Source organism: Ursus arctos, unplaced genomic scaffold (assembly GCF_023065955.2).
Source record: "Ursus arctos isolate Adak ecotype North America unplaced genomic scaffold, UrsArc2.0 scaffold_9, whole genome shotgun sequence".
Lineage (NCBI taxonomy): Eukaryota > Metazoa > Chordata > Mammalia > Carnivora > Ursidae > Ursus > Ursus arctos.
In genome coordinates this window covers 33,609,677-33,621,906 of record NW_026623111.1, presented here as the reverse complement: position 1 = coordinate 33,621,906, position 12,230 = coordinate 33,609,677, and the positions used below count along the sequence as shown (strand labels likewise).

Sequence of the window (12,230 nt, the reverse complement as noted above, 5' to 3'; positions counted from 1 at the left end):
ACAGATGGATGAAAAGCTACCTCCTAAAACTGATGGTAAAAAAGATCAATGTTTAACATTTAAGATTAGCCATCTATTGCAAGTAACTCACCCTATAATGGTCCAGCAATTGCTGACCAGGAGGATACTGCAGTATCATAAAAATATGAAACACCCACCTACGATATTGTATGGTACTTGCCTAGCATGAACTGATGGACTGTTAGAGTTGAGAGGGAGCATGTGTTTTTCACAGAGAATAAAAATGGATATTGCAGGAAAAGATGACCAATAAGCACATGAAAAGATGACTAACATGACCAATCATTAGGAAAATTCAAATCAAAACCACAATGATAAAAACCAAATAAAAAAGCCTACATGAGATAACACTTCACACCCATTAGGATGGCTGTCACAAAAAAACCAAAAACAAACAGAAACTAAGAGGTGTTGGTGAAGATGTGGAGACACTGGGACCCCAGTGCATTGCCGGTGGGTCTATAAAATGGTACGGCCACTGAGAAAACAGTATGGTGGTTCCTCAAAAACTTAAACATGGAATTAACTTGGATTCATTTTTTTTAAAGATTTTTAAAAAATTTATTTGACAGAGAGACAGCCAGCGAGAGAGGGAACACAAGCAGGGGGAGTGGGAGAGGAAGAAGCAGGCTCCCAGCTGAGGAGCCCGATGTGGGGCTCGATCGCAGAAAGCCGGGATCACACCCGAGCCAAAGGCAGACGCCCAACGACTGCACTACCCAGGCGCCCCTAACTTGGATTCAATTCCACTTCTAGGTATATACCAAAATAACTGAAAGCAGCGACTCAACAGATATTTATATACTCATATTCTTAGCAGCATTATTGACAACAGCCAAAACGTGGAAGCAACCAATTGATGAATGAATGGATAAAGAAACTGTGATATATACATACAATGGACGATTATTCAGCCTTAAAAAGAAAGGACATGCTGGCATATGCTATAACGCGGAGGAACCTTGAAACACCGTGCTAACTGAAATAAGCCAGTCACAAAAGGATAAACATTGTATGATTGCACTTACACCAGACTCCTAGGGTAGTCAAATTCATAGAGAGAGAATAGAATGGTGGTTGCCTGGAGCCAGGGGCAAGAAAGAATGGGCAGTTACTGACTAATGAGAACTGAATTTCTGTTTGGGAAGATTAAGAGATTCTAGAGACGGATGGTGGTGATGGTTGCACGACAATTCAAGTGTATTTCCTACCAGAGCACTGTACATTAAAAAATGGTTAAAATAGCAAATTTTATGTTATGTATATTTTGCCACAACACAACTATGAGTATTGGAGAAGACGGAGTCTATTTTCTTCCAAGATTGCCTGAGAGAGAAAAGATTCTGATTGTAGAGGGCTAGAGATGAACAGGTTTTCAGAAAAGAAACATCCCTAGAAAGAAAAGACCCTTTGTCATGCCACAGCTAATACTAATAGAAATACTAATACTACCAACAATATTACCTCCATTTATTGCTTATTATTTTTTTAGTAATGCTAAGTATTTTATATATTTTTTTCATTTTCAAAAAAAAAATTTTTAAGTAAAAGTGATGATCCCTAATTTGCAGATGAGAAAACTGGGGCTCCGAGAGGTTATGTAAATTGTCAAAGTCACAAGAGGCAGAGTAAGGGCCCAAATCCACAGCATCTGTCCCCAAGGCCCATGCATGGGCTGGGATTCTGCACCCAGTTACCGTGCAAGTTTTCCGTTTGGAAAATTTTGAATTTATCCAGAAAACTATTAACACAGGAAATTGTTTTCTTCCTTAAAGAGGAATAATCTCCACCAAAAACTAATCAATAGGTATTTGTCCTATGCATTTCTTGGTAGACGCAGCAGAGAGGATAGCTGGAATATGGACTGCACAGCCAGAGAGCCTGGGTTCCCGTCCTGCTTTTGCCCTTCTGGTTGGATGACTATAAGCAAGTTACTTAACCTGTTGGAGCCTTAACTTCTTCACCTGAAAACGGGGATGATTTGCTAGGATTAAATGTGTTAATAAATGTAAATCACATTGAGTGGTGCCTGGTCACTAGAAAGATTCATTTAGCATTAACTGTATGTTTTTTTTATTATTTTAAGCCATTTTGTGCCTCTGGGTGCTAATACTGGATCATCAACACTAAGGAACAAATTGAAAAAATCTGGAGGTGCTTGAAAAGTTCTGATGTATTCTCAGGGCCAATCTCCAGCGTCCTCTCTGCGGCTGTCCAGCGGTAACCCTGAGGAACAAATTCATGCAGGGAGTCTATCATGCGCAAGCACTGTGCTAGGAGCTAAAACAGATGAAGAAGATTTCGTCTGGATCCTTGAAGATACCCTATGGGGCCAGAGAGATGGGCATAAACAAACATCTGGGATTCAATATGCTACAGAGTATGAAAGGGCTGTGCTTCAATCACCATGGAGACAGAGACAAAGGTAAAGTTGCCTGGGTTCTTACTCCTTCCTTTAAACCATCTCATTGCTTTGTAGGTCTCAGAGTAGGAAAGAACGTCCAACGGCACCAACGGAGTCCAACCTTTACTTTGTGGAAGCCCGTAGGCTGTCCCTTTAAAAATAGCCTCATAACTCAGTTTTTTGTTTTCTTCTCTTGCACGGATGTGGATTGCACGTTTGAAATTCAAAGAGAGGAGAGCACCTTAAGAAATAGAAAGGGATTAAGAGTTTACTTATCTTGATGAGCACTGAGTGATATATAGAACTGTCGAATCACTCTATTGTACCCCTGAAACTAATACAACACTGTATGTTAACTACAGTGGAACTAAAATACACACATACACACTTCCTCAAGCCAAAAAAAAAAAAAAATAGAAATGCAATGTTATTATTTCTCAGAGGAGAACTTCAGGATATCTATCAGGAAGCATAGCTTCATGGTTTGAGAAGGAATCTCTACTGCTTGCCTTGTGCCCAGGGAGAAGAATGCCTAGGCTCTCCTCCAGGGCAGATCAGTTCCAAGTGGCAACAAAGCATGATAATCCCTTAAAATCATAAATATGGGCCACTGACACGTACACAAATGCTCTTAGCAGCATTATTCATGAGAGCCGAACACTGGAAGCAACCCAAATATCCAGATAACAATGGAATGATAAATGAGATGTGGAATATTCATACACTGAAATACTACAGAGTAATGAAAAAGAACAAACTCTGGCTGCAGTCAACATGCACATGAGCCTCATGGACACGGTGTTGGACAACACTGGCCAAACACAAGAGAATACACATTGTATGAGTCCATTTATGAAGTCCCAAAATGGTAGAACTACTCTATGTGTTAGAAGTAAGGAGAGTGGCTACCTCTGGGCTAGGAGGAGGGGAAGTGGTTGGTAAGTGGAAGTAAGAAACCTTCAAGGTTCCTGAGAATGTTCTATTTCTTGACGTGTGTGTTTATTTTATAATAGTTACATTAAGGTGTACATGCATGATTGCTGCCCTTTTCTTTATATGTATTTCAATATAACTGGTTTATTTAAAAAGAGGAAGAGAAATTATGGGGAAAAAAAACCCTAATCCAAAGCAAAGTAAAAGTGCACAACTAGATTAGGCTACTTGCATTCTCAAACACACAAACCGCCATTGCCTATAGAAAAATGTCCATGCTCTTTGTCAAGGAACAACAGAAGGTTCTCTGAGTTCACCAAGAGTAAAATGTCTTCTCCTCATTTAACTAGCATTTGTACTCACCCTCCTTTACCAAACCAAGGAGACATTCCACCATCTATGTGGCAGAGTTTTGTCGCCTCAGAGACAGCTGGTCTCCCTGTATTTGACCAAAGTTTTGCCTTTAACTCAAACAAAAATTACCGGCCTAATCATTTGTGGCCAGGGGAGCAGGCTTTTTTGTGCAGACAAATTTAGCCACTTAAAGGCTAAAATATCCAAGAAGTTTAATACAAGAGGGCACGATGTAGATGCCAGAAATGTGTCTTAGAAGCACTGTATCTGTGTCTAGAGAGGTGATGATCCCTGGGGTCCTCCTTTGCTGATTAGACTGTACCTGGGGTTCGGGTCTGGGCATCAGGCTGTGAAAAGAATAGAAATCAATCAGACAGGGCCTCAGACAAAGACTGTGATGATGAAAGAACCTGAAAGCACATCATGGAAGCAATAACCAAAAGATCGTCCCAGTGCATGTGCCTTGGCATTGTGGTATGCTCTGAATGGTTTAAAATCTGTCCCTGGAGCTGGGTCACTCAGCTCTTGAGCAGGACCTAGAGAACTAAAGACCCCATGCCAGCCAGCTCTGGCCCAGGCAGCCCTGGTAGGTGCCGTGCAAGCACCGTCCAAGCACAGTGGGGCCAGGATGCCTTTCTCAGTCCCCCGGGGGAAGACATGGAAAGTGACACTTGGCACCTGCTACTCAGCCTGCATGGACTGAGCACAAACAAGAAGATCTATCGCCTCCCCATCTACCCTGGCAGCCAGGGGCAGAGCACAGCTGCCCAACCTGAGAGTGGGGCGGAGATGCTGCTGCTGAAGGAGTTCCTATTCGGTACCTGGAGAGCACTGTTACCCTAAGTGCAGCTGGTTACAAGTGGGGAGTAGGAGAAGGAGCCCGGCAGGTGCTCCAGTGGATGTGACTCGTGCTGTCCAGAGTCTCTTTCTTCACCTAGAACAACGACTTCCCTCTGTGTGTACTGATGTCCCCTCCAGGAGGCATCCACACTGCTGGGAGTCGGCTCTAACAACGCACATGCATTCTGCAACACAGAGCTTCAGTGTGTTTTGAAATACTTAACATGAAAAGTTCCATTGGATGAGAAGTCCTTTCTCACCAACATTAGAAATGTCAACATTCTATTTGTCAATGAAAGTAAAGAGAGAGCTATTAGAGTCTTTAATTGTAATGTCAACTACTATATGTTTTTTATAGGTTGGAAAAAATGGTATTTAATTTTTGATCACAGCTTCTTGTCCATCACAACTATTGAGAATTTGAAGAATTCATCATTAACAAGGCTTTTATTTTATTTTATTTTATTTTATTTTATTTTATTTTATTTATTTATTTATTTGAAAGAGAGATTACAGAGGGAGAGTGAGAGGGAAAAGCAGACTCCCTGCTGAGCAGAGAGCCTGATGCAGGGCTCAATCCCAGGACCGATCCCAGGACCCTGAGCTCATGACCTGAGCTGAAGGCAGATGCTTAACTGACTAAGCCACCCAGGCGCCCCATCATTAACAAGTCTTGATCAGGAATTATAAGTAGCCACTTCAAACCTAAAACCTGGTATTAAAGGTTATGTTCATGGAATCAAGCTAAGGTTCATTTTCAAACCTTTGAAAGGATTTTATTTGGAAACTTTCCACAATTTCAATATTTAACATGTTCCCTAATATTTTATATTTTATTTTCTGCTCATAATTGTATACTATAATGAAAAAAATGTAATGGTTTTTCACCACTCCTCAGACAGACATCCCTAATTGCCCTCGGGTTCACCCCAGGATGCTATGCAAATATCATCTTCAGTACCTGTCTTGGATTTCAAAAGGCTGGGAAATACTGGTGGGAAAAAAATAATGTAGAAAGAGAAACACCATGGCGAACCAAATTGGAAGAACTGTCATGGGGACTAGAAATTCAGTTGTTCTGAGGGTACCCAAAGGAGTGGACTGGGTCCTCACGTAAAGGCTCCAGGAAGATGGCTTTCAGTCAAATCCCAAGAGTCAGCTATGCTCAAAGAGAGAGGCTGGGAATGTTCTGACAGAGTCTGGCCTACCGCCTGTCAGAATGTTGTAGATGGAGATTCAAATTTTAGAGCACGACTGGTCTAGGGAACCTGTACAACCTCTTCTGACCTTAAGATTCTCTGATTCCATAACAGCCAGTTTAGGAAGTCTTCCAGCTTCCCCTTCCCTGACATTTCTTAAATTCCTGGTATGGAAAGACATGAAATCATCAAGGAATGTAAATAAAAAACCACTGACATGCCATGCCTGGCAGAAAGATATTGAAATTAAGATCAATATGATACACACAAGAGGATCTCTATGTCTACTGTCCTTAACCTTGAGAAGAACATACGGGGACAAAGACACTAACCATGGCTCAGGGTTCTAGCCTTTATTAAACAACCCACTAACTACTAGATACCGGGAAAGTCAATTTCCTCTAACTTAATTTTCTTGTCAAAACAAACAATGGGGATGAGGTAGAGAAGCTTAGTTGATTTCTAAGGGTCTCCTCAGCTGTAAATTTTTACCTAAGATTGTAGATATGATTTTTCTTGGTTTAACTGTTCTCATGTATACAACGAATATAGACGTGCCTCTTTCATTTCAATGAGTCCAATTCATTTCAATATCTACTAAATAAGCATACACTGTATGTCAGGCTCTGTGCTGAACACATAACAAACTTCAGTAGAAAGAGAGATTACAAAAAGGCAGGTTAAAGGCCAGCATACCCAACGAGGCCCTTGAAAGACTGAAATAACTCAGGTTATATGGAAAATGAGGATGTGGAAGAAAAGAAATCCAAGATGGTGACCACCAGGGAAATGAAGTAAGTTCTCCCACTCATCCTGTCCCCTATAGCAACACAGCAACCATCGTGTGTGCCTTGAACAAAAAGCAGGCATTGCTACTTTAGGACCGAGGGCTTTGCTAGAGGTTCAGGAAATAAAAGACTGGAGGTTGAGCAACAAATACGCATGGGTGGCACCAGCCGGAGAGCGCCAGCTGGTTCACCTGAGACAACGTGGAGACAAATTCCTGAAAAGTTACGGCCAGGGCTCTAGGAAGCCAGGAGGGTCCATAAAGAGCACACGTGCTCATCAAAACCTTGTTAGCCTGCCTGGGAAAGAGAATACACCTGCAGCAGGTGTGGATGAGTTTTGCAGACTGAGTTTATCCAAGAATTCCTCCCGTGCAAATGCAAGCCTCCCACGTTAATGGTACATGGTGTCTTCTGTTCATTCATCAACTTAATGTCTTTATGTAATATAATTTTGCCATATTAGCATTTGTTCTCTATGCCAGATAATCCCGGAAATGCTGGCAAAGGGAGATTTTTCACCTGGCAGTGTTCTTTGAAACAAATTACTTTGGAGGATTCACGAACAATTAAATGGAAAAGAGGAGAAGCTTCACAGAATGAGTAAGATCCAGTTCCTGCAGTCATGGACTTCAAAGCTAACTGGGTGCACAGACGTATTCAACTATCAGTGTGCAAACGTTGTGAGGACAGAACAAGATAACCAACGTTAAGAGCATCATCACCGATAAATCCCAACACACGTACATAGAAGGTGGATCAGGATAAGGGTAGTGGTAGTGGTATTGTCACAGAGCAGTTCCTCATTCAGACCAACTTCCCTACAATAAACAGGCATAATTTTTCTCTCAGATCATTTGAGTAGCATCTAAACAGTGTCTGTTTCTCAAAATCATTATTCTAGGCAAGGCTATGTTTGTCACTCAGCTGTGCTCTGTCATTTTAACCAAGCGTTCTAACACCACTTCGGTCCGTTATATAATCCCCAGTTTTCCCCCATTTCGAATGTCTCTTTATTGTTTATTGCTCTGCTCTCACACAGAACTTGTCTGAAAGGTCTGGGTGCTTTCAGTCGGGCCTTATCAGAGATCCTGGTTATTGGAACTCTCTGTATTTTACTGCCTCCATCTCATTAATGCCAGCACTAATTTGTGGTCCAATCCAATACCACCCCCATAAGATCTGCATGAATACACACTGGATTTCAATCTGCCATTCAACAAGCATGAAGTCCTTTATGTTCATTATTAGCCAATCAAACGGCTCCAGTGTCTCTTCTCTGCATTTTCTCCATAGTGAAATCATTTTGTTATTATCCCAAAGCAGTTGCTTGGTAGGAAATATTAGAAAAAAAAAAGTGACAACGGTGGCAGCCCTTCCTCCTCTTCCTTTTCTCCAGCAAGTGCAACTGTTTTAACCTGTTACTGAAACCTTTAACTGAGACTCCAGTTCAAATGGAGTCACCAATGTGGTTGTGAAAATGCTCCTTCCCTAATATAGCTCCTACCCTGAGATATCGTGCAGTATATTATAAAATGGGCCTATTTTTTACCCTCCGAGAAATAGGACTGTTGAGATGAAAACGAATTCCTGCTCCAGCAGAGAATGAAACCAGGTCCCCAACCCAAGTGGACCAATGGACCCAAGGCCACATGTGTCAGGGTGACCCCATTTCGATACCTGCCATCTTCTTTTCCTGAAAACTGGGGCCTGGGGTCATTCTTATGGGATGCTCCTTCATTCAATTTACATGGTTAAATGATTTCCCTTTCACATCATTTCAACCCCATGCATCATTACCAGAAGTACTCCATTCTGCTATAATGTTCTGCATTTCCTGTTCCAACAAATGCCTTGTCCTTCCAGTTCCTCATGTAATTTTCTATTCTGCAACAAATTTCACTTGCAAAATGGGTTCAAGTAGATTTGGCTATTCATATCTTGAGATAAATTAAAACCAAGGTGAAAGTTAGTAAATGAAGGGAAACAATACACAGCAGAGTGTCTAGTTCAACAGAAAGACCTAGCAAATTTCCAAAAGGGTCATTTTTTTCTTTCCTTTTTAATGATCAAAGGCAGAAAATCTCAAGTATTTTTTCACATGATAAGGATCTGAGAACTATTTTTTTTCACCTCCCACTGAGACCTGGTTTCACAGGTTGTGTTCCCCAGGAAGCGAACTCTGAAATGCTGATCTAGGTACAGAGGCATATTTGGGAGTGCCCTTGGTTCAATACCCATGGAAGAAAAGGAAGGAAGCGGGATAGGGCGGAGGGAGAAGCTGGGCTATGGAGCGGGTACAGCAAGGTCTCAGCCAACCCCACAGGGAAGTCCGGGGCAAGAATGGCCCTCCCAAGTTCTCCCCAGCCAGGAGGCCGGGAAGGGCATTTATATTTCAGTACCATGGGATGAAGGCTGTCCCCAACTGGGGGAGGGTGGGGGGTAACCTTAGGCCAGAAGGCTCTTTCTCCGCCAAGTGGCAATTTCCAGAGAGAGACATTAGCCAACGACCTTCTCAGTAGCTAGAGGACTAAGCCCTTTAATCCTCAAGCCAGGATCTGGTGATGTTGCACAGCCTCCAAAGATGGGTAAGCCCTGATAATATAAAACTTCTGATTAACCACCTTTAGTCAAAACAGGTGAAAGGAGGCATATTTGCTTGTCCGAAAGCAGTGGCCTGAGAGGCCGGCATCTAATCTAATATCTTGGGGGCCTGCTGAAATACTCTCCAGGGACGGCCGCTGGCAACACCATCCTCCTGCTCTCCCTCCACCCCTTCCAGCTCACCAGGAGCAACAGGAGGGAACTCATACCCTGCTCTGGCACCCTGATTTCTGCGCCAGCCCAAGAGGCACTTCTAGATCGCCTGACTCAGGTGGCCCATGGAGCTTACATCTGCAGGCCTTGCAGGACTGTAACCAATGCAGAAAGAGTTCCTAACCAGGTACTACCCCCAGGACCAGCAGGAGGAGCCGTCTTTCTATGAAAGAACTATAGCAGTGCACACTTGAAAAATTCAAATCTGCAAGTTTAAGTCTGGAACACAAATAATCTGATGCATTTGGAACTGGCCACTCATGGGCATTCTGTGGAAGTAGGGCCCCGTGCTGAAGAACAAGATTCTAACTCTCCATTTCTTCCCAACCACTCCCCCCCCCCCCACCCAGGGATGTCTTCTGTGGCTTGATCCCTAAGCAGTCTTCTACGAAGACCATCTATGTTGACTGACGCTGACTATAGGATGAACAGAATCCTGCCTCTGAAACAATGTCGTATCTGTAGCCTACCAATGATGGACAGAACACCCCAAGATACAAAAAGGCTACATACGTTAGCAACCAGACTGAAGACTGGGGCCGGTTCATGCACACGTCTGACACAAATCACACTGCCCATGGTGGGCAAAAAGGTTCAATGAGAGCTTTGAAGTAAAGGATTTCCAAAAACCTCCAGTCATAAAGAAATCCAACTTGTCTTGTCACTTATTGACCTGTGCATGTAGGACTGTGGCCCATATTTCCAATCTCTGATTGTGAAGAAGGATTCATTAAAGATAATCTAGTTAAGCTGCTGAATCCAAGATACATTTTGCCATTAGACATTCAGAACAGAATCTTAAATTTCATTAAGATTTGGTCACAGCGCTTCCCAGGAGGTACGGATGTCAGTGAAGTGAAAGAAGTGTACCTTGACCTTCTTAAGAAAGGTGTTCAGTTTCCTCCCTCAGACGTGGAGGCTGAATCAGCAAGACAAGAGACTGCTCGGGTCTCATTGACTCCTACTGCACAGCTCTTCTTTGGGTAATTGTTCCTCAGAGCTCTACCGTTACATTGCTCCCAAACCAGCTTGGACAACTGCACAGGGAATTGGATATGGTGAAAATGAATGTGAGGGTGCTGTCCACCACACTGATACAGACCCACTGTATTCCGGGGGCTGAAAGCCACAAAGAAATAGAGCTACTGCAGAAACTTTGTAAGATGGGTCAGGAGACGCAGGACAGGATCGTGGACCTGCTCATGGTAGTGGAGAATGAAGATGTAATGTTGAGCTAATTCCAGCCAATGAGGATTTAAATAATGCTATCCTTGGATATGAGAGCTTTACTTGAAAACAACAAAGGATTTTGTAGCAAAATAAGAACCAGAGGGAAGATGCCAATAGCACCAGTGAACTTTCTGTCCCATCCTGTGATCTCCTTCCTAAGTCTCAGCCCTTCAGTGCATGGGGGCTACTCTGGGAGAGCTCAGTACCATGAATGCTCAGCTTTCAGACTTAAAGTCCTGCTGTGACAAACAACTCAAAACCTAGTCTTCACCCACAGGTGGATTTGTTAGCCTCGGTAAATACAGAAACACCCTCGTTTACCCAAAGGACCAGCCAAAACCTCATCTGAAGTCCTACATATGAGAATTTTCCAGAACATTCAAATGCAGTGTTACTACTGTAGCCGGTTAGTCTACAGACCATTCCAGAAACACCGTCAAGCCAGAGACTGTCATTCTTGCCCAGCAATCACTCAACAATGACAAAGAATGATCTCCAGCCACCCAATTACTACGAGATAATGGAGTTTGATCCCTTAGCTCCTGCTGTCACTACAGAAGCTCTGTATTAAAAAATTGATGTTTATCATCACAAAGAGCTCTAAGTCATAGTGACCATTGAGGTGAAAGTGGATGACTGACCCATTAACTACATTAGAGGTGCCAGTTCTCTAAAAGGTAGACCCTGGGGTGCCTGGATGGCTCAGTCAGTTAAGCGTCTGCCTTCAGCTCAGGTCATGATCCCAGGGTCCTGGGATCCAGCCCTGTATCAGGCTCCCTGCTCAGCGGGGAGTCTGCCTCTCCCTCTGCCCCTCACCCCACTCATGCTCTCTCTTTCTCAAATAAGTAATGAAATCTTTAAAAAAAAAAAAAAAGGTAGACCTTGGGGCACCTGGGTGGTGCAGTCGGTTGAGCGTCTGCCTTTGGCTCAGGTCATGGTCTCAGGGTCCTGGGATCGAGCCCCACATCGGGCTCCCTGCTCAGCAGAGAGTCTGCTTCTTCCTCTGCCCCTCACCCCTGCTCGTGCTCTCTCTCTCCCTCTCTCTCCCTTGCTCACTCTACTCTCTCTCAAATAAATAAATAAATAAAATCTTTAAAAAAAAGAAAAAGGTAGACCTCGGGCAGTTCGGAAGCTCAGAAGACAAGACTTAAAACCTGCACATCAAAACCATGGTGGAACAATTGTCCTCTGCCATAATGAAGTTTAACAGCAGGGTAACCGTTCCAGAGTAACATTAATGGTTGCTGAGCACAGTGCAAGCTTTATCTCAAAAGACTTCGGTTTAACACATACTCACTTAAAACTTCAGCAGAAGAAAAATTCATTGTACGAACGCCAACCAGTTTAGTTATAGCATATTATGGTTCACAGGCCTTCCTACACTGAGAAGAGAAGACACCACATGGCTGCGAGAAGAGTAGATGAAGATTATTACAAGATGATAAGACTATGGAGTCCCTTCATTTAACTAAAGTTGAACGTAAACGTCAATTTGTACTTCTTAACAGATGAATATAGGGGAAGGGAAGGAAAAATAAAATAAGGTAAAAACAGAGGAAGGCAAACCATAAAAGACTCTTAACTACAGAGAACAAACAGGGTTGCTGGAGGGGAGGTGGGTGGGAGGATGGGCTAAGTGGGTGACGG

At 43.0% G+C, this 12,230-nt stretch overlaps 1 pseudogene; it reads left to right on the top strand.

Annotated features, from left to right (window-relative positions):
- The first annotated feature begins 4,369 nt into the window (after positions 1–4,369).
- Positions 4,370–11,187, top strand: LOC113262329 (TOM1-like protein 1; annotated as a pseudogene).
- The last annotated feature ends 1,043 nt before the right edge of the window (positions 11,188–12,230 follow it).